The sequence below is a fragment of the Dipodomys spectabilis genome, unplaced genomic scaffold (genome assembly GCF_019054845.1).
Source record: "Dipodomys spectabilis isolate Male_0828 unplaced genomic scaffold, ASM1905484v1 ptg000140l, whole genome shotgun sequence".
In the NCBI taxonomy this organism is placed as follows: domain Eukaryota; kingdom Metazoa; phylum Chordata; class Mammalia; order Rodentia; family Heteromyidae; genus Dipodomys; species Dipodomys spectabilis.
Window position 1 is genome coordinate 66631 of NW_024870817.1, and position 21461 is coordinate 88091.

Sequence of the window (21461 nt, forward strand, 5' to 3'; positions counted from 1 at the left end):
GAAATGTCATAAGACACAGAGAGAGGTTCTCTAAATAAGTAAAATATTACATCATCATAAATGCAGAAGTTTAGAGAAAAAGGTAATCTCATCAAACCAGTAGATATTAAAGAGAAAATAAAATTATAATTCATTTAGCTCTTGAAATTTTCATTGCTTTAACTTTATTTTATATTAAATACTCAGAATTCTAAATGAATACTTTAAAGATTATACTGAGATAATATAAATTTAACAGAAACTTACAAATTCTCATTTAATACTTCAAGAGATATTTTTAATTGGAAGATTAATTGTAAACAAAGTTTAACATTCCATATGTGTATATTGAAGATTTAATTATCCAACTTTAAAAAAGTTTATGGCCATATAGTCTTTAAAATGTTTACATGCAAAGACATACAAATTGACCATTGCATTATATTATGGATGCATGCAAAAATATGTGGTATCAGTTTCTAATTGAGTATTTTGCTTTCTAATCTTTGTGAGGTGTTAAAGAGATAATCTACTTTCTAGTATGTATATTCTTGAGGTAAAAAGTTTTCAAAATAATCTGAATTTTGAGTTGCTTATCATGTCATAGAAGACCTTGTATTACTGGAGAATTCTTTTATAGAAGTGCATAATCTAAAATGCATAAGACTTGAGGGAGAGGAAGAAAAAGGAAAAAATAGTTTTACTATTAAGTAATAACTTGTTAGAAAAATATAATTGAAAGTAAAAGAGCAAAAGAAACTTATTTACCTGTCTATCTGGGGCTGGGAATGTGGCTTAGGGATAGAGTGCTTGCCTAGCATACATGAAACCCTGGAGGTATTCCTTAGTACCACATAAACAGAAAAAGCTAAAAGTGGCATTGTGGCTCAAGTGGTGGGAAACTAGCCTTGAGCAAAAGAAGCTCAGGGATAGTGCCCAGACCCTGAGTTTAAGCCCCAGGATTGACCAAAAAATGTTATCTAGTGTTAGATTTTTTTAGTAAATAATTTAAAATAATATAGAGAGTCATGGAAAGAGATAGTAATGATCTCATATTATCTGGAAGACAATATAAAGGCACAACTTTTTCTCTATTGCTGTCAGGAATGAAACTGGGTGGCCATGTTCAAACTTGGTGGGTCATTACCTAAGAGCTGTGTACACATAAGAACATCAGAGAAGATCAATGGATAAGAATATGGGAAACAAGATACAAAGGCAATTTAAAGCAAGTTGCAAGTTCCAAGGGACAAGAAACTAAGAAAATGGAAATGTTTTGCAAATAAATAGCAAGTGGATATAGGAACAAATATATTTGAAGAACATAGTGGGAGGGCATTAAATTTATGGTGAAAGTTTTCAGTAGGAAAATTCTTTGATATAAAATGTAGACAGAATTGATAGCATCATGGACAAAACAAACAAACTTGTTTTTCACTTGAAGTCTCCATGAATTCTTGCTTTAGGAGATAACTTGGTGTCAATACCAAGCCAGAAAACAGGTCTATAAAAGTAGTATAGTTTAAGGTTCAGCATTAGCTACTGTTTAAATTAAGTGTAGAGAATAGGTTACCACTAATGACACAGAAATAAAAGCACATTCAAGATTTCTACCTGAGTTAGCTGAACAAGTACATCTAATACTGAAGACAGTTGATCATCATAAGAGAATCTAACCAATCCCCTTCTCCCCTTTCTCCCCCTAGTAGTTGAAACTGAGTAGTTTCATCATTTGATAGCTGGAAAACACACTCCTTTAGAACTGGGTAGATTTCAAGAGGCTATCCACTCCCACTGAATTGTGTTGTCAATGTTCAGGAAGGTGACTTGTTTGAAGAGATACATGTATCTAGGAAAACCCTACAGGAGGGGGATTGTAATAGCCAAATTAACAAGATGAAGTGAAGTAACACAATTGATGGATTCAGACTTTTTAACTTAGCCACATGAAAAGCGAGAGAGAGAGAGAGAGACAGAGAGAGACAGAGAGAAAGAGACAGAGAGACAGAGAGAGAGAGACAGAGAGACAGAGAAAGATGAAAATTGGAAATTGACACTAGTTTCAAGGAAAAGAAGCCAACCACAGTGTTAGGGTCTGTAGTGAAGAGCAGTACACATGCTCTATTTAAAGGGAAACATTTTTTTTATATTCGCCACAATATTGTCATCTGTTTGTATGGGTCTGCTGGTGGTTGTTGTTGTTGTTGTTGTTGTTCTTCTTCTTCTTCTTCTTCTTCCTCTTCTTCTTCCTCTTCTTTTCTTTTTTGTTTTTTTTTGGTCGGTTGCGAGGCTTGAACTCTGGGCTTGGGCACTGTCCCTGCACTTTTCAGCTCAAGGCGAGCACTCTACCACTTGAGCCACAGCGCCACTTCATGGTGCTTCATCTTCTGAATTCCCAGACAAAAACAAAATAAGACATGTAAAGTGCACAACTAAATAAATTAGTGTGAGTTGAAGGAAATGTGTTCCAGTTTGGATCGCTATAGTATTTTGATGTTTGTTGTGCTGTGTATTATTATGTAGGCTTATAAGGTGAGTGGCATCACTCTTTAACGAATCCAGTTCGTCACTGATACTATTTTCATTTTTCCTTTTTTTTTTTCAGTGCTCTTTTTTGTGAACATGGGGCCTCTTGCTTGCTAGGCAACTGTTCTGACCCTCAAGTTATATCCAGTGGTATTGGCATTAGATTTTCAGACAGACTCTTTAATTATTTCCCAGGATGGCCTTGGAATAGGAACTTCCGACCTGTTCCTCCCATATGGCTGGGCTTATAGCATTACTGTATAATGCTAGTGGAAAATTCAATGCTAAGATCTGAATTCAAGCTAAATTTATTTCTAAAACATTGATTCTCATTTTCAAAATTAAATTCAGTTTTAAATTATATTAAAAGGTGAAAATTATGAAGGGAGTAACTGGCACATGTCCTCAAATATTTGTTACTTCTCTTGTGATGAAAAATTTCCAAGTTCTTATTATATTCTTTCAAAATGTTGTCTATAATAACCCTACAGAAAACAGCACACCAGAAATTTGTTATACACATGGATCCAGCTCTTCCCATCTTTCCCTCTTCCTACTCTCCTTGTATTCTGATAATGATTATTCTATCAATTTCAATGAGATTAAATTGTTCCCATCTATGTATGAGTTATATGATGTAGTACTTGTCCCTTTCTGCCTGACACATAACATTTAATATAAGGATCTCTAGCTCCATGATTCTTGATAGAAATGATAGACTTATCTCTTTAAAAGGGTTAAATAACATTCCATTGTGTATATCCACTGTATTTTTTCTATTATCTCTTGGCCATACTTTTATATTTTCATTTTCTTTGGATCATCATCATCATCATCATCATCATCATCATCATCATCATCATCATCATCATCATCATCATCATCATCATCATTTTGGTCAGTTGTTGGACTTAAACTCAGGACCTGGGCGTTGTCCCTGAACTTTTTCACTCAAGGCTAATGCTTTGAAACACAGCACTACTTCCAGTTTTCTGATGGTTAATTGGAGTTAAGTGTGTCACGAACTTTCCAGTCCAGGGTGGCTTTGAACCAGATCCTTGGCTTTCAGCCTCTTGAATAGCTAAGATTACAGATGTGAACCACTGGCACCGACTGGATATCGTTTTTCTTTTAGCTGTTTTTGAAAGGCCTCAGCCAAGTGCCAGTGTCTCATGCCTGTAATCCTAGCTCCTCAGGAGGCTGAGATATGAGGAGAGTAGTTCAAAGCCAGCCCAGGCAGAGAAGTCCATGAGACTCTTATCACCAATAAACTACTCAACAAAAGCAAGAAGTGGAGCTGTGGTTCAAGTGGTAGAGGGCTATCCTTGAGCAAAAGAGGCTGGAAGGACAGTGCCCAGGCCCTGAGTTTAAGCCCCAGGACACTGGAAACAAACAAACAAACAAAAATCCTTTCTCCAAAGAGTATTCTTTGCAGCATTGTAAAAAAGTCAATTGAAGGTAGGTGGATTGTAAAAAACAAAAGAAAACAAAAACTTATCTCTTCATGAGACATTAGAACAGTGGTTATCAGAGGCAGGAACAGTGGGGTGTGTGTATGAAGATTTTCAAATTGTACCATGTTACAGTTGGGTAGGAGCTAATAGATATTGTTCTTTTCAAAATGAAGAAGAAATTATTTTGAAAAAGTTTGCAACAAATAATTGATAAATGTTTGAGGAAATAAATGTTTAATCTGGTTTAAATTTATGCGGTGTAACACACCCTACAAATATTATACAATGTATACATTTACAGTGCATTATATAGTACAGTGTTAGCATGTACAACTTACATGTGTATTATGTATGTTGTAACTTTCCATAGCTTTATAAAAGAATAAAATTTATATTTAAATCCTATATCAATAAATATTAGTTGAACAGGGCTAGATAGTAAACATTTTGGGCACTATGGCTCACAAAATGTCTTTCCCAAGAATTCCATGGACAAATGTGAACAAATGGGATGGACTGCAATTCAATAGATCCTCATTTACAAAATCTGAATGTTAAATCCAGCCTACAGATAGCTGCCAAGCTTTGCTTTTGATTATATTGGTGATTACAAAGCAAAGATGGCGAAATACATTTGTTAGCTGTTTGCTGATTCCTTGTGCTCACTCACTAGTTTTTGGATGACACTGAATGGGAGAAAGACGAGGCCAAGGATGATTATGATTAGCATCAATTGCATCATATTTGTACATATTGCTCTTATGCAGCCTAAGAATACCTTTGGGACAAATTATAAACTAGTTTCCTTTCCTCACAAAGAAATTCCTGCATAGATGGCATCTATGTTCGAATCAGCATGGAAACAACACACTTATTTCTTAGAAAATTGTAAATGTTTTGCTAACTTCCAAAAGTATTCACAATGTAGAAGTTAATGTTGAAAGGGAAAAATAAATGTTTAAACATTTAGTCATTTAAAATTTTGACTCATTAATATTACATTTTATACAATTGTATCATATATTATACATTGCATATCATGCTATATTTTATTACATCTACAAAATGTATATATGTATATAAAGTATATAATTCTGTATACAATTTAATTTGTATTTTTCCCTATTTCCACATGTGGGAACTGAGTCACAACAAAGGATTAACAAATCAACCAATAATGGACCTGAGGAATCCTAATTCCTTAGTGCCTAGGTTATTGTTTGCATTTCATCTAAATCATTGCATCAGAAGAGCCAAGTGAATCTTTTAGGCAATCAAACTGGAATCTCAGGTACATCAGTTTTAGACAAGAATAATTATTTTCATGTGTGTATTTGAAATAAAAACATATCTAAAACTGAAAACCCATGCTGGTAAATGCATGTTGAGAACAGATGTTTCACATCCCTGATTTTTTTGTTTTAACTGGTTAGAGAATTTAGATAGTCAATAAGTTTGACAGAGCTTGTTCCTTGGCCAAAAATTTTAATAGGGAAGACTGTCATTAAAGGACCTGATTATAAGATCCCATTTCCAAATATAGGGAGGATACGTTCTAGTTATCTTTGCTGATAATAACAGACAAAATGGTCCCAGAAAGACAGACATTGGAAATATTTCTTGGCTAGCCCCTTGAAGAGGATTTGTGTGAGACATATACTTTATCTGCAATCATGTTTGGCCGCTCTGAATATGAATATATATTGAAATTTTAGACCGTAAGAAAAAATAATTGTCTTTTTACATGCTAACCTAAAAATAATAATAAAGGATAATATATTTCATGACCAAATGCTTTCATGAACACATAAACTACTGATTGAAATTTTGCACACCTAATATACTTTTTCTTAAAGAAATTTATTATACTAGTGTCATAAAAAATACGTAGAATAACATTTAAGCTGTCTTTTAAAGTAAACGAATCTGTCACATTTTCATGAAAAAATATACAAAACATTGAAAATGTATGGCTTACTTCTAGTCTTTAATGAATAGAATAAAGAAAATAGGACTCTGAGGTAACCACAAAACAAAACCTATAGAATATGCACTAAAAATAAAACTCAAGGAACCAAATGTCCAAGTAGAGAAAATGATTTTGAATAGTAGGGGCAACTGTGTGGGAAAGTTCACATATTGGAATTTTTCCAACTTAAATTGCATTTATGATGTTAATAAATAATACTTGGTGTTTCAATGTCCATATTCTAAGCAGGAAATAAAGTATTTTACAGCATAATGTTTAATAGTGTTTGTTCAATAAATATTTAATTCCCTAGTCATAAAATTATATAATAGTTTAATATTGGTAACATACATGCACACACACACATATACCTCTGGTATATTTTTAACTCATGTGCTGTTGCATACATCTAGGTTAAGTAAAGAAAATCCTGTGTTTATGTAATCATGGGGTTTGGGAAAAGCTTGTACAATAAGCAGGAAACACCAGGGCATTTTTTTCAGTGCTGTTCAATGAGGTGTAAGATTTTGGTAATATCCAGTGGTTTTATTTGTTTTAAGTTGAGTTGGAGAAGGAAATGCTTTTTCCAGTAAGACGTAATGTTGAAGGAACCTTTTTATTTATTTATTTTTATTTTTTTGTTCATCATAGATTTGGAAATGTTGTTACTGAAAGGAAAGAGACAGAAGTAAAGTGGTGAACAGCCACGTTTAAAAAGTAGAAATTTCAACTTCAAGTAATCATTTGCACTAAAGTAATAACACAATAATCTAACATTGTACTAAACAGTAGCAGGATAAAATCCATGTTAACTATTTGATCTATAAATTTAATCTATAAATTTGATCTATAAATTTAATATATAACTTATAAATTTAATATATAAAAACTAAACACTTTAAGATCACAGTAATGAGGAGACTGAAAGGAGAAATATTACTACAGTGAAAAAAAGTTGAATGCTAAAGTTTGATCTAGGTTTACACAGTCTATCCATCCACATAAGACTTTGCTGGCAAAAAGAACAAATAAAGAAGTTCTAGATAACACCATTCTAATTGTAATTCATGTTTATAAGATTAACTGGTACTAAGTATTCAGGTACATCCAAATATATATATTCTCTTACTAACCACAGCTTTGCTTCCCAGTTTAAAAAAGAACAAAGCAAATAAATAACTACATAATCTATTTTCTGTAGAAAATTGCCTTTTTCAGCATACCACATACATCTACCATCTTTAAAGGTTTATGCCATCACAGAAATTATAGAAAACTATGTCTTAATCATCTGTCTCAGTCACCAAGTTGAGAGATATTTTTGGAGACTTTAAAATCACTTGAGCTTTTGTTTTTAAGTACTATCTCTTGAAAATGAGAACTTTAACATAGGTCCCATGGTTTCCCCTTATTTCCAATAACTAGTATATGTCTGAGACAAGCAGAAAAGGTCAGATAAGATGATGTTATTTTTTTGTTGCTTTGTATGTTCCTTCCCCGCGGTATAACCCCTGTTTTCACTGTATTTGATGTTGGTATAATTTGGGGGGGGGGAGAGAAAAAAGCAACTTGTTTAAACAGGGATATAGGTGGACCTATTGCAACAATGAGATGTACAAGATGCTATGTCAAAAAACGAACTTTACCATTTAGGTGTGGGTGGGGTGGGGAAGGGAGTGTAGTTGTGGAGATGGGAGGGAAGGGATGGTAGGGGAAAAACAAAGGAGGAGACAACAATGCTTGATGAAAAAGATACTCATTACCTTGCTCATGTAACTGTGTAACTGTAACCCCTCCTCTGTACAGTATTCTCACAATAAAAAAACTTATTAAAAAAAAGAAAATGAGAAGTTTGACTTTTTCCTGTTTAACAAAATGTAGAGAGCTGATAATTTAATATGGCTCTGTGGTGTGTTTTGAAATGCCTCTAGCATTCTGCTTTTGATTCAAGTGCTTTAGCTATTTGGTATCTCTTGTGTTTTTTACAAATTTTGTAAACTTTTTTCCCAGTTCTTAGATGATTGCAATTGGTATTTTGATGATTATGTTATTGGATTTTTAGATCACTTTTAAAGCATATTTGACAATATGAACTCTCACAATCCATGAACATGGAGTATCTTTCCATAGTCTAGTGTCTTCAATGTTTCATAATGTTCATTGCAGTGGTCTTTTAATTTTCTGTTTAGGTTTATTCTCAATATTTTTCTTTTACTGAGGCAATTATGATAAACTTTTTTCAGTGACTCCATTTTAGCATGTAGGAAAGCTGCTAATGTTTGCATGTTAACATTAAGATGATGCTACTTTGTTGAAGTTTTTAAAAATCACTTTTATGAATCTTTAGGTAGAATCATTAGAGTTTTCAAAGTTAAAGTTATGTTATTAGCAAGCAGAAGTGATTACACTTTCTCCCTTTTTCTATTTGTATCACTTTTATATATTTCTTTTGCCAGATTGTTCTGGCTAAGATTTCCAATATTATAGTGAATAAGATGGTGAGAGTCAACATTCTTATTTTGTTCTGATTTTAGAAACAATATTTTCAGTTTTTTTCACATGGGAAGCTGATTTTTCATGTGATTGTAAAATATGGAGCAATCACCTATTTTCAAGAATATTTTATTAGAATTCTGTTTATTTTACCAGTAAAGAATGTTATATTTTAATAATATTTTAAACATTTGAGAATTTGTTAACTAGTGTTTGAAATATTAAACTATTTTTCTTCCCTTAACTTATCCATTTACAGTATAAGCACCTGGAAATCATTGTAAAGAGTATTCATTAAGATTCTCCTGTGACAAATTTTAAACTTATTGCTTGGGGAAATAAAGATTCAATTTCTCTTTGTAGCTTTGAAAAGATTATTGTTATGAGAAAGTCAAAATTGGTTTTGAGAGATAGGTATTCTCTTTCATTATATAGTACTTCATATCAACTCAGAAATTCATATAATTTGGTAAAATGAGAAAAATCCTCAAGCACTCAAGAAAATATTTGCTCTATTTTTCTTTTGATTTAATTTCTAACATCTGTTTGTCAGGCTTACATCAAATAAGGTATTTTTCATTTAATTAATTCAAGTCTGTGATCTTCTACAGTAGTAAACAGGCATAATATATTGCTACATGCAGACAAAAATTCTTTAAAATACTTATTCTATGGAAAATTAAATTTTACAAGATGATTCTATATGAAAAAACTCAGTGTGGAACATGATGGAGACAAAATACTTTAGGGGGAAAATAAGGATTCTGATTTGGTTAGACTATCTCTTTTTCTTCATTGAGAGATCACCAATGTCTCAGAATTAGTATTTATAATCTTTTCTATGATTTTGTCATCCAACCTCTAAAAATTTTCTATGGGCAGAATGTTTATGACATTTCTCCTTCTTTCCTTCTTCCCTTTTTGCTCCTCCTACTTGTCTTATTTATTTTCTTCTTCAGTACTATTTATAATGCAATGTGTAGAGTTCTTCAGAAAATCAGGACACACTAAAAATAATAACATTAGAATTCAGCAATTGAAATACAATAATGAAGGGCTATGTTAAGCCCAAGACTCAAGAAACACAATTGAAAAAGAAAAGTTTAAAAAATAATTGTACTAGATATTTCAGTTCACATATCAGTCAAGGAAAGGTTTTCTATTTCTCTATTTAGCCTTCATTTTGGGAGGGCCATACACTTTCTACTCCTAGTGCATCCTTTCAGAGGCTAAATTCTGAAATGTCTTTTCAGATTCAGCCAAATATAATTTAATAAATATCTGGACACCATGTGACCAGGTGAAGTTGATGAATAAAATTAACCAAAGAAACATCTCAAAAAAATGAAATATCCAAGCATAATAGTTCAGACCTATATTCTCAGCTACTTGCAAAGTGGAAGAAGCAGGATCAGCAGTTTGAATCTAGCTCTGGGTAAAGTTAGGGAGACCTGTCTCAAGAACAAAAATACAAATGCAAGTTTAGACACTATGACTCAAGTGGTAGAGTACTTGAAGCAAGCTTAATGTCCTGGGTGAAATTCAGTACTGAAAAAAAAGGGAAACATAGGGAAAAAGAGAACAAACTTTTATGTGGAGATAATATTAAAGTTGAAAATGAAAGATAAAGTAAAATGAAAAGACAATTCATTCCTCAGAACAAAAAGTCAATGTTTCAAATCAAGACAACTGCAGAAACACATGGTTAAATGCACGAAGGTCAAAGAGCTTGTAAAGGAAGCTATAGAAGTTCAGTCATCTGAAATAGTTATTATTAGTGAAAAAAGAGAAGAGAAAAATCTGTAAGATATTAAAATGGGCTTTGGAGTTATGGATATATACATTTTAATCCCAAACTGTCATTTCCTAGCTTTCTGGTCCAGCTATTTAATCTTTATGAAGCTTAGATACCTCATGGGAAATGAGCCGTTATACCTTTGGGATAGAATTCTTGAGATCATTAAATGTGATCATATATGTAAAGCATTTGCAGGCCTTATGCTTGCAAATATTTGATACATATTTTGGTGTGGATGAAGGAGACTTAAGTAAATTTGTTGTAAATATTTTAAGATCATGCTTTCATTGAAAGAATGCATAGGCAATAGAATCTTTTAAGTAGAAACACACATACCACTCCCAGACATGTTTTCAAATTTTTCTGTTTTAGGATTTATGGTTGAAAAGTTTAAAAAAGGAAGACTTTGGAAATTTCTATGAAAGTAGAAGATGTGTGATAAGAATATTTGAATTATCTCTGCCATCGTTTGTAGAAGACAAGAATTTTGGGGGAATCTACTGCTGTAAGACAATAGGAACACCAGTATAAATACAGTGCCTTATTATGCCAATCTTTCCTTTCTGAAATAATTTGTGAAATACCTAACCATCATAAAAGTGTTTTTCAAGTAGTTCCTCCATAGCAAAGTTGAGCAGGAAAAAACTGAGTATTTCAGGACATGAGAAAATTACATAAAAAACACTGACTAGAAAAATTATTAGAGACAGAAATAATATGATAAAGTAAACTGTTACAGGAAATTAGAAACTAATGTGAAGAGTGAATTTCAGATGATAGAAATATTGGGATTTTTATTCTGTAAAATATAGTTAGGACAAGTTTAATCCAAAAAAGAAAATTTTGCTCTAATAGACAAGATCAAAATTTACTTAATAAGTCAAAGTAGCAAAAAATGGAACCATAGTGTTTATAAATGTTGCACTTGAAATTGGGATTTGTAAAATCTTTCTCAATTGCCAGTTGAAAAATCCCAAGTAGAACACAATAATGCACACTAGTAAAGAACACGAGAAGAATATTAAGTCTATAGCAACAATGACTTTTAACAAGACTACAAAGAGGATGATCACTTCCCACAATAAGGCCATTGTGAGGAGGGAGTCTGCATTAGCCCTGTGGATAAATGATAAATGTGGATAAATTCAGGAAGAAGAATATATTGACAAAGGCCAAGAAACGTTATGATACTTTTGCAGTAAACAGGGACGTTCACAATGGTGACAAAGATGAAGACAAGGACGAGGCAGAAACAGGATCGTCTTGTGCTTCTCCTACCAGACCAACCCCATTCAGCGTCAGCAAGGGCTGGTTTGACAAACTTCAACTACTCTTTGGACTAAATAATTATTCTCTTCACGAAGAAGCTGCCTCTTCAGATAAAGCCAGAGCCAAGGGAATATAACAACAGGTTCAAATCCATCATCGAGGATCAATAAGCCTGAACGTTTTTTCACATGGATGAGGGGAAGACAGCAGTGAAGAAGAGAATGAGGAACAAGACGAACTCAGAGTTGGGGAAGAAGAGAAGGTTGGCCTAACACTGGATCACCTTGCAACTATGGTTAGAATGGACCAGCAAGTGGCTAAAAAATAGGACCCCTAGATGCTTTGTTCATTGTCTTTTGTAAATACATAGAAGAGACACGTCAGTTTATAAAAACCTTATCACTCAAAAGAAAATGAAGCACCTGCAACTCTCCCTAACTATGTTCATCACTCAGAGGAGAGATGAGTTGTGCCTAGGCTTTTAGCCGAAATCGAAGTTACCACCCAAGGCTAAGGTACTGAACCACCTGACCAAGCGCCCCATGAAGTGGTGCTGTCAGAAGAGTTGTAATGCTCTTCTTGGCTGTGCAGTACATGCACCTCATCATCATCACCTCATCGCCATCAGCACTGCACAGCGACATAACTCCTCATACAAGTTGTAGTGTACTTCACTGGGTATACGCATATCAAATTTTATTTGTTGCTAAAATTATGTAGGTTTAAGAGTAGAAAGTGTTTAAGAGCATATGAAGTGTTTATAGCAGGTTAATGAGAGAGTGGGAAAGGTTCATGGGAAGAGTTTATAAAATCTTAAAATATATAAATAAAAAAATAAATATAATGCTGCTACTTGGAGGATTTTCACCTATTGCAGGGGTCTCTGGAATGTTAACTCCCCCCGACAGGTGAGGGACCACTATCTATCCATGGATCTGAGGGTCAGCATGTATCAATTAAAAGAAAATTATATCTTAAATAGTTCTGAAATATATATTTTCAAGAACAAGACATAGACTGTCACAATATTTGCTCCATTACATTTTTTAAAGGTAAAACAAAGTTACAAAGATAAAAGAAAATATAAGCTATTTTTCACTTATTCTCTGCTCTCTACTTGACACATACCAAGCATACTTGTGCTGGCTTTGTTTCTTTTTTGTATTTTTTTTTCCCCTAAAGAAATTTTAAGCACACCAGGAAGTGTCAATAACTACTGTGCAAGAGAATAAGGACAAATCATTTGTCTACTTGCTTTGTTTTTTAAAACATTGTTGAAGATAATATTACTAGGTAGCTAGAAGAGAGAATCTTCTTCCATTTCAGAGAACTAGTAAATTTGCTGCCTTGAAACATGCAGAGGATTGCCCCATTTGTTAGGAAATGGAAAAACTTGGAAAAAATCATATTAAGTGAAGTAAGCCAAGCCCAAAGAAACATGGGTCCCATGGTTTCCCTTATTTGCAATATCTAGTATATGTATAAGTCAAGCGGAAAAGGTCAGATAATGTGATGTTAGGAAAATGAACCCTTAGATATGTATTTTAATGTTTTTTTCTTTCATACTTTTGTTTCTAACGCATTTATAAGGTTATCTCTTTGTTGCTTTGTATGTCCCTCCCCCACAGTATAACCCCTGCTTTCACTATATTTGATGTCAGTATATAACTTGTGGAGGAGATGGGGAAAAACAAGTCCTTTAAGGATAAAGGTGGTCCTGTTGCAACAATGAGAAGTACAAGTTGTCATGTCGAAAACAAGCTTTACAATGTTGGTGTGGGGGCGGGGGTGGCGGGGGGGGGGGGGGGGGGGGGGGGGGGGGGGGGGGAGGCTGGGAAGGGATGTGAAGGGTAAACAATGCAATGCTTGATAAGAAATGTAGCATTATCCTGCCCATGTAATTGTAACCCCTCTGTACAGTATGTTCACAAAAAAATAAAACAAAATAAAATAAAATGAAAAAAAAAAAAAGAAACATGCAGAGGAAGTCCAAGGAATAGTGGTGAAATCCTATAACCAGTTTTTCTGGTGGTGAAAATCAGGAGTATTCTGGTCCCAAGCCAACCAGGGCAAAACCCTACTACACTAACTGAGTATGGGAATATGCTTCTGAATCCAAGCAATATTGAAAGTATAAAGTAGAGAATCATGGTCTAGGCTTGCTTAGACAAAAACTTAAGACTATATCTAAAAATAAAAATAACTAAACAAAATGGCTGATGAGTGTGGCTCAAGTGATGAAATGTCTGACTATCAAAAATAAATCTCTGAGTTCAAAACTCAATATCTCAAGTGATATCTCTGAGAATTTAGTCTCTAGACAGAGTGGATGAGGAGTAAATGCCAGTTGTGTCCTGGAAAGATGGTGAAGACTCAGGAGAACAGTCTGGCACTTCTGCTTTTGGAATATGTGTGCATGTACGTACGTATGTATGTATATGTGTATGTATGTGTGTATGTACGTAAGTATGTATATGTGCATGTAGGTGTGTATGTATATGTGTACGTATGTATGTGTGTATGTATGTACGTACGTATGTACATGTGTACGTGTGTATGTGTGTACATATGTATGTGTGTATGTGTGTGTGTATATATACATATTACATAAGCACCTGTAAAGATTTAAATAAGGTTTATTTCTGCAAGAGTATCAGATGAATTGTTCCATGTGGATAATTTGCTATCTTCAAAAGATAGGAGGATGGTAGAGTTCCTAGGATCTCTGATTTTGCAGTTTAGGTTTATTTTAAAGAGACAAGTTATATTCTAATCAATGAAATTCCTGCATTTCCTTGGGAAGATAACAAACATGAATTCAATTATTATTTTCTTTTTTAATTTTTTATTGTGAAAATACTGTACAGAGGGGTTACATAAGCAAGGAAATAAGTACATTTCTTACCAAGCATTGTTGATTCCTCCTTTGTTTTTCCCCTACCATCCCACCTCCTCAGTTATACTCCCCTAAATTGTAAAGTTCATTTTTTGACATGGCATCTTGTACATATCATTGTTGCAATGGGTCAACCTGCATCCCTATTTAAACAAGATGCTTTTTTTCCCCTTCCCCTCCCCAAATTATACCAACATCAAATACAGTGAAAGGAGGGGTTATACTGTGGGGGAGGAACATACAAAGCAAAAAAAAAATGACAAGAAAGAAAGAAATAGCAAGAAATAAATAGCAAGCAAGCAAGAAAAAAAAACACTATGTCCCTATCTTGGGGTTCATTTCGCTTAACATCCTCTTAATTGACCTTTTCTGCTTGTCTCAGACATATACTAGTTTTTGCAAAGAAGGGAAACCATGCGATCTATGTTTCTTTGGGCCTGGCTTACTTCACTTAATATCATTTTTTCCATTTCCTAACAAATGGGGCAATGTCATTCTTTCTGATGGAGGCCTAGAATACCATTGTGTATATATACCACATTTTCTTGATCCATTCATCTACTGAGGGACATCTGGGTTGGTTCCATATCTTAGCTATGGTAAATAATGCTGCAATAAACAATGTTGTGTTGGTAGCTTTATATGGTCTTGTTTGTGATCATTTGTGTGTAAATGCCCAAAAGTGGGATTGCTGGGCCATAGAGGAGCTCTATGTGGAGTCTTTTAAGGAACCTCCATACTGCTTTCCAAAGTGATTGAACAAGTTTACACTCCCACCAACAATGCAGTAGGGTTCCCTTCTGTCCACATCCTCTCCAGCATCTGTTGTTATTAGAATTCTTGATTATAGCCATTCTAACTGAGGTGAGATGGTATCTCAATGTTGTTTTGTTTTGCATTTCATTTATGGCTAGAGAGGTTGAGCATTTTTTCATGTGTCTATTGGACGTTCTTATTTACTCTTCAGAGAAGTATGCCATCAATGAGAAGATCGCGGCTGAAATCAGGGAAGCAACTCCATTCGTAATAGCCCCACAAAAAATAAAATACCTAGGAATTAACTTAACCAAAGAAGTGAAGGACCTCTATGATGAAAACTTTAAAAACCTGAAAAATGAAATCAAAGCAGAACTTAGGAAGTGGAAAAACTTCTCCTACTCCTGGATTGCAAGGATCAACATCATGAAGATGGCAATACTTCCCAAGGCTATCTACAAATTCCATGTGATACCTATCAATATTCCAATCTCATTCTTCAAGGAAATAGAAGAGACAATCCAAAAATTCATATGGAACAATAAAAGACCTTGAATAGCAAAAACGATCCTTAACAGAAAGAACAGTGCTGGAGGAATATCAATACCACATTTCAAACTCTACTTCAAAGCCATAGTAATCAAAACAGCTTGGTACTGGCACAAGAACAGACCTCAGGACCAATGGAATAGAATCGAAAACCCAGAAATGAACCCACAGACTACAGCCACCTAATCTTTGATAAGGGAGCTAAAAAAATAGAATGGAAGAAAAACAGCCTCTTTAGTAAATGGTGCTGGAAAAATTGGTTAATCACCTGTAGAAAACTAAAGCTAGATCCTTATATATCACCCTGCATCAGAACCAACTCCAAATGGATCAAAGATTTTGGAGTCAAAGCAGACACCCTGAAAACATTACAGGGCAGAATAGGAGAAACCCTAGGTCTCCTTGGCACAGGCCAAAATTTTCTTAATAGAGACCCAGAAACACAACAAATCAAAGAAAGTTGGACACATGATTATTTTCTTATTTTTGCTGTACATTTAGCTTCACAAATTTAGTAGACTTTCAGAGATAAATTACTGGAAAGAACTTGTCAGTGTTTACATGCTGCTCTATTCTTGTTTAGTAGACTTAATTTATATCCTCCTGATTATTTAAACATATATATTGTTTAGCATCATCTTATATGGTCATATGTACATAGCTATTGAGCTATTTTGCTCATCTGCTAAGATTATCCCAGACATATACTAATTATTGTAAATAAGGGAAACCATGCTCAGCAAAATGAACTCTGAGATATGGACACAAGAAATTTTTCTTTGTTGTGGTTGTTTTTTACTGTACTATGTGATTTATTATTCCCATTGTATGTTCTTCCCCCTATAATATATCCTCTGTTCTTACTGTTCTTACTGTATTTAATTTTGGTGCCCTGGTATTTTATATATGTTTATTTGAATTAGGGAAGAAAGGGGAACAACTGGATGGTGAGGCAAAGAACAAGGCTGGAACCAATACAACAGCGATGCACACAAGGCAATATGTTGGAAACCATATGTACGATGTACACAGGCCATATGTTGGAAACAATCTGTACAACTTGTTGGGGGGTTAGTGGGGAAGGAAACTAGGAGAAAATTGAGGGAAGGGGTAACAAGATTGATAAGAAATGTACTCATCTCTCTACTTTTGTAACTGAAACCCTTCTGCACAGCACCTTGACATTAAAAACCCCCCACAGAAACATATATATTATTGTAACATATATCAATTTTTTGTAAATATTTACTTTCCTGATATTAATGTATCATGTAAAATAATTGAATTAAGTGTGCAAAACCATAAACATTGTAAAGAAAAATCAACAATAGCCCAATAACAAAAGATAATACATGTATATGGACTGAGAAACATATTAGTTAGATTGATATATAATAGACAAACGACAGAACTCAAAACAACAAATCATAAAATATATACATGGATATTATATCCACTTTTATAAATTAAACAGTATTATGTCTATTTGCATTATTAAATATTCTATTATAAAGTTATTTACAATATTTAACTATTATTTGATGTTGATATATTTTCTAATTATTTGCTGTAAATGTTGGCTTATATCTGAAAATGTAATTATTGAGACAAATATTCTCACTGTTTGCGTTTCTTAGTAATTAACCAGCACCCTAGAAAAGTGGAATGGAAACAACTTTTAAAAGTGTACCATAATAGAGCCAAAGCTCATAAGTTTTATTTCAAGGTTTCTACCTCTAATTTTCATTAAAACAATTATATATGTAAATATTGAAGCTGAAAATCCAAAGTTTGTTGAAAAAATGTGTTTATTTTAAGGCAGCTTAAAGTAGATCAATGTAGTAGATATTCTGGTATATAATATATTCCCAAATAATAAAATATTTTTATTCTTCATATTTAACTTTCAAATTTGTTATAAACATTTTTTTGTGGCAACAGGCAAGTGATATTCTTCCTTGCTATTTTGTGTAACATATTTATAAGGTACCATGTGATTTTTTGTTGTTTTGTATGTCCCTCCCCCACTGTATAACCCTTGTTTTCACTGTATTTGATGTTGGTATAATTTGGGAAGGGGAAGGAAAAAAACAAATCGTTTAAATAGGGATACAGGTGGACCCATTGCAACAATGAGATGTACAAGTCGTCATGTCGAAAATGAATTTACAATTTAGGCAAGGCAGGGAGGGGGTGTGGGGGTAGGGTGGTGTAGATGAGGAGATGGGAGGGAAGGGATGGTAGGGGAAAAACAAAGGAGGAGGCAACAATGCTGGATAAGAAATGTACTCATTGGGCTGAGAAGGTGGCTCAGTGGTAGAGCGCTTGCCTTGCATGCCTGAGGCCCTGGGTTCTATTTCTCAGCACCACATAAGCAAAAAGAAAAAGAAAAAAGACGGAGGTGGCGCTGTGGCTCAAGTGGTAGAGTGCTAGCCTTGAGCTGAGGGACAGCGCCCAGGCCTAGAGTTCAGGCCCCACGACCGGACCCCCCCCCCAAAAAATGTACTCATTACCTTGCTCATGCAACTGTAACTCCTCTGTACAGTATTTTCACAATAAAAACTGATTTAAAAAACAACAAATAAGCGATATACTTTCCTAAGTATTACCTAATTTAGTAATAATCACAGTTTCAACTAGATGCTATGATTGAATGAGAAAACCTAGATATCTGATTAAACTCAGTGCCACAGGAATAGATTTGCTGTGGATAAAATATTAGCAATTTTTTTTACATATGTGAATTAGTAGGGAAGGTAGAGACACAGATTATCTTCCACAGTATCATTAGATATCATTTTGATAAAATGCCTAAAATGTATATTTTTCAACTATGACATGGAGACTCCGAAATTAGAAAAATTTCTGAAAGCAACATCTTTAAAATGTGGCACTTAAGGATCACAACCAAATTTTTTCATTTTTTATTTTAAGGATCTTATTTGGAAATGTGTTTGCCTTCACCAACTCATGCAATTGTGTTTTGTTACTAGTTCTAAAAAGAATTGTGTCGGCTTGCAAATTTTTTTATTTATGGAATACCCAACTAGCTGAGCAAGCAAAGATTCATTTATTTTTATGTCTATATGCAAGGAACTTTTATTTTATTGTTTCAGAAAGCTTTCCACTTTCCAGTTGATACTTGTGTCTTTATATAGTGAAGTTGACAGAGGTCTGTTTGCCTAGTAACTCAGTGGCTGTTAACTTTCTCATCTCCTTAGGTCCAGATTATGCAACATTCATTTCAGAGTATGAAATTCAATATGATTATGACATAATCACAATGCTAATTGCAAGTAAAACCTCCTCTAAAATTAATATTGAAAGCAGAATTGCAGTCAAAGTTGAATGAATTAGGAAGCATTGTTATAACAGTATGCCCTGAGGGAGATTAGGGAGTTTTGAAAAAAAAATAGGTTTGATTCAGAAAATAATCCCTAATAAATCTCCAGACAAGACCACCTTTACTTCTAGAAACTGTAATTCCTGTGGGTTACATGGTGAGTCTTTTGTTTTATTTCATTTTGCAATTGGCTAATCTCTTATACAAATAAAAATAAGCCTTTTTGACATCTAGTTTTTCCTTCTTCAATGACTCATTGTTACATTTTGTTTTCTAACTTGAGCAACTTATGTCTAAGAAGACATCTCGTTCCACATTTGCTTGATGTAAAAATAAAACATATCTTTTCCTTTCTCCTACTTACCATTAAATACTTAGTTGGCATTTCAGTTTATGTTCTGTTTCACAAAAATAATTTCAAATATAGATATGTAAATTACAAATACATTTTTGTGGTTGTATTTTACTATAATTTGTTGATTTTGTACAATGTGGGATGAAATTTGGCATAGAATATAAATGAATGTTCTACTTTTGAATATTTAAACTCTAATCAGCAGTCACTTGATACCTAGAACTTGGTAGACCACACAGACTTTTTGTATAAAATTTGGCTTTTAAAACTTAAAAAAATAGCAGTTTTTATAAATACCTTTCCTGCTTTAGTTCCTTTAAAATTAGAATAATTAAAAGACTTTATTTTGCCAAATTTTGATTTTGCTTTTCTAAGGAATATACTATTTGAGTTCTCCCTTGAATCTACCATATTTCAAGAAATACATTTGTATATACTTGCTGACCCCCAATGTATTTACTTGTAAGTTTATAATCTAAATACAACTTCCACATATAAGGGAGAAACAGAACTCTATTACACTGTTGGTGAGAATGTAAATTTGTTCAACTGCTCTGGAAAGCAGTATGTAGGTTCCTCAACAGACTAAATATAGAACTTCTCTATAATGCAGCAATTCCACTCCTGGGCATTCATCCAATTGACCACAAACAAGGACACACTGAAGCTACCAGCACAACCATGTTTATTGTACTGTTCTTTACCATAGTAAAGACACAGAATCAATCCAGATGCCTCTCAGTGGATAAATGGACCAATGAAATTTGGTATTTATACACAATAGAATTCTACTCATCTATCAGAAAGAATGCTATTGCATCATATGTAAAGAAATGGAAAGACTTGGGAAAGATTATATTAAGCTAAGTAAGCTAAAGCCAAAGAAACATAGAGGAAAGGAAAAACAGATATTTGTAAACCTACTGATTTACAAATAAGAGGGGTCTCTTATTTGCTATGCTTTGGGGATATTTGGAACACCATAAAAGAAATGATGCTTTTATGTTTGAGGGTGACATTTTGTGAAGCTGTGCAGGTGGACAAGTCCAGCATTAGTTTTCTAGTTTCAATGTACATATATTTCATAGCCTGTAAAATATATGTGTCAATGTTCCCAAATTCTCACATGACTCCAAATGTTCAAGGACATTCTTGAAGCATTATTTGGGGGTAGGGAAGTTTAGATTGGATGTCAACCACAAACGGGGTCTCTATAAATGAATACAAAAATACCAAGTTATATATACAACAAAAGTGAAAGCAATAATTTATTTTTCATTATAGGATTCTCATGTTACATTTTGCATTCTATATTCTTATCACAAGATTAGCCAGATGTGACAGAACTGTCTAATCCATGACTTTCACTTATGTGGAGTCAGTGTGCTCTAAAATTTCATTACTACAGATGTTCCCTGCCATTTAATGTTAGGCATAGCATTGATGTAATTTGTCTTGAAGCTTCAATTAGTACTGTATTGGGCCTGGATCTCACACTTATAACCTATTTTTTAAATGACCCAAACAGTTCATACATAAAAATCTGCCTTTCTCTCCCTAAGTTCCACACCATTTACCTGGTGACTGGTTCTCATAAACTCATTCTGACATTCACAAAGCAAATGTCCTTTGAGTTTTGATGGCAGGGTGAGGTGACCCACCAGATGTGGCATTATGGTGTAGTTTGAAGGAAGTAGACAATGTTTGCATTAACCTCTCAGCCACTTTCTCATAGAGGTTAGCAGCCTAGGGGTTAAATAAAGATGCTTCATCATCCAGAATTTTGTAAGTCCCTGACATGATGTCAAGGGATCTACTCTATCCCATATGAGAATGTAGTTCTGCACATGGTGGAAAAGCAGCCTGGAAATGAGACCCAGTGTTCTTTGCTTACTTATCAGTGTAAAGACACAAATCTATATTCTTTTCCTTTTGGTAATATGTTTTTACCAAACCTCATTATGAAAAGACTGGGCACAAATAGAGGGATGAAAATTTCATCCTGATTTTATGAATTTCTGGATGGCAAATAGATTTATTTATTTCTTAGACTATGGTCTTCTTATAGATAGGG